At 45.7% G+C, this 2,246-nt stretch overlaps 1 protein-coding gene across 2 annotated transcripts in view; it reads left to right on the top strand.

Moving 5' to 3' along the window:
* net1 (neuroepithelial cell transforming 1) overlaps positions 1–541 on the top strand; it is a 48,001-nt gene extending 47,460 nt beyond the window's left edge. For both annotated transcript variants that reach the window (XM_025057537.1, XM_025057538.1), the window contains one exon: positions 4–541. The gene's annotated coding sequence lies outside the window, so the exon portion shown is untranslated. The remainder of the gene's footprint in view (positions 1–3) is intronic.
* The last annotated feature ends 1,705 nt before the right edge of the window (positions 542–2,246 follow it).

The following is a 2,246-nucleotide window of genomic DNA, read 5'->3' as shown; positions in this document are numbered from 1 at the left end:
GACATTTTGGTTGTACATAAAGGTTGAGGGCGCGGAGGAGCGCGGCGTGGTATTTATGTGTGTCTGCGTCCCCGTGTATCATGACATCAGTGTTCTGTGTTACTGTCCTCTTTGGCAGCTATAAACCTCACCCCTCCTCCCACCTTACACCCCGCTGAGACGCAGCGTCGTGGAGAGACTTACAGTTGGTCAGCGTCCTGAGTGGGTTCCTTGGAGAAGGAGGTGTGAAATCGACCGTTTACTTTTAATATGATATTTAAATTTTAAACTTTATTTGAAACCTTTTTTGGAGGGGAGTCCACGAAAGTTTTACTTTTTTTTTAATATTCTAAAATTATTGTAGTATTATTTTTTTAGACGACGTAAAGCAGCACTGTTTTAGCTCCGAGGTGATTTTGATGTTTGTGAGGTGAAAGAAAAGAAGAAGAAGAAGAAGAAGCACCCATCAGACCATCGGGCTACACCAAGCTGCAGATTTCTCTATTTTTCTACATTCCCATCAGGACAGTTAAAAAAACAGATTTGTCCCAAAAAAACAAAATTGAACTGAGCCACGTCGGGTTTTATTTAAAGCCGACTTTTAATAAAAATTACACTTTTCAGTGCAGCGTCCTGCGTGGAGCTGTAGTTGTGGGCCCTCACCTGTAGAGGCAGCGATGGCGTAGTAGCCTGTTCTGACGGGAGTCGAACCTCTGTACGGACTTGACGATGGAACAAATAAGTTTGAAGATGGTGAAGAAAGTGAAGATGAGAACAGACGGACCAGGAGAGACGACGAAGACAGACGTCCAGAACGTCTGGACGAGACGAGAGATCGTTAGTGAAGTTTGAAAAAGTACGTAGGGTTAGAGAAACGATGACGAGGGATTTTGGAAAGTCGAAGTAGGAAACGTGATTTACGAAAACGAGATGTGAAAAAGAAAGAACGAACGAACGAACGAAGGCAGTTTGTTTCACATCAAGTGTATTTTATGAAAGAACAATAAAAGTCTGTAAAAAGATTTTGAACCTGAACATCTGGTTTTGTGTCTTCATTGAAAGAAAGAAAAAAAAAACAGACATAAAAGTTCGTAAATGTTCCAGGATCAACTCCAGTCCTGGAGTTTATTGGAGGAAACACCTGTCTGTTCAACCCGACTGTTTCCAGGAGAAAACACACACATTCACACACATTCACACCACACATTCACACACATTCACACCACACATTCACACCGCACGCTGCCGTACAGTTGGCCGCTGACGCTGAGGCAGAGAAACTGAGAACAGCAGACATTCCTCAGAGTCCAGTGGTCGCAAAAAGTTTTTATTTCCAGCAGACGAGAGGAAAAAAAAGTCGGATTTTCTTCACTTTAATTTGTCTTCCTGGCTGAGTCTCTGTCACTGCTGCTGCTGTTACTGCTGCTCCTGTTACTGCTGCTGCTGCTGCTGTTACTGTTGCTGCTGCTGCTGCTGCTACTGTTGCTGCTGCTGCTGCTGCTGCTGCTGCTACTGTTGCTGCTGCTGCTGCTGCTACTGCTGCTGCTGCTGCTGCTGCTGCTACTGTTGCTGCTGCTGCTGCTGCTACTGCTGCTGCTGTTACTGCTGTTACTGCTGCTGCTGCTACTGCTGCTGCTACTGCTGCTGCTGCTGCTGCTGCTACTGCTGCTGCTGTTACTGCTGCTCCTGTTACTGCTGCTGCTGTTACTGCTGTTACTGCTGCTGTTACTGCTGCTGCTGCTACTGCTGCTGCTACTGCTGCTGCTGTTACTGCTGCTGTTACTGCTGCTGCTACTGCTGCTGCTACTGCTGCTGCTGCTGCTGCTGTTACTGTTACTGCTGCTGTTACTGCTGCTGCTGTTACTGCTGTTACTGCTGCTGTTACTGCTGCTGCTGTTACTGCTGTTACTGCTGCTGTTACTGCTGCTGCTACTGCTGCTGCTACTGCTGCTGCTGCTGCTGCTGTTGCCTCTCTCTCCAAACGTTGGTTCATGGTTTCCACTCACTCGTCCATCAACTTTATTGGAGGTTGAACAGTTTTTACTGTCGTTCAGACAAGTTTGAATTTAATGACACATATCAAGCTAACTTCGTCCTCCGTAGGACTGGAAGAAAATACTGTTACACTGACATGTATCCTGATCCCAGATCAATCTCCTCAGTCATTGATCAGTTCTTGATTTCAGTCCAATATTCCTGGTGTTGGTTCATGTTCTTGTTCTTTTCTTTCTCCTCTAGTGATTCCAAATGTAGATCCCTCTGTTCCA

Source organism: Cynoglossus semilaevis, chromosome 8, assembly GCF_000523025.1.
Source record: "Cynoglossus semilaevis isolate Cse_v1.0 chromosome 8, Cse_v1.0, whole genome shotgun sequence".
NCBI lineage: Eukaryota > Metazoa > Chordata > Actinopteri > Pleuronectiformes > Cynoglossidae > Cynoglossus > Cynoglossus semilaevis.
The sequence above is the reverse complement of the archived record's forward strand: the minus strand, read 5'-3'. Positions and strand labels throughout refer to the sequence as shown.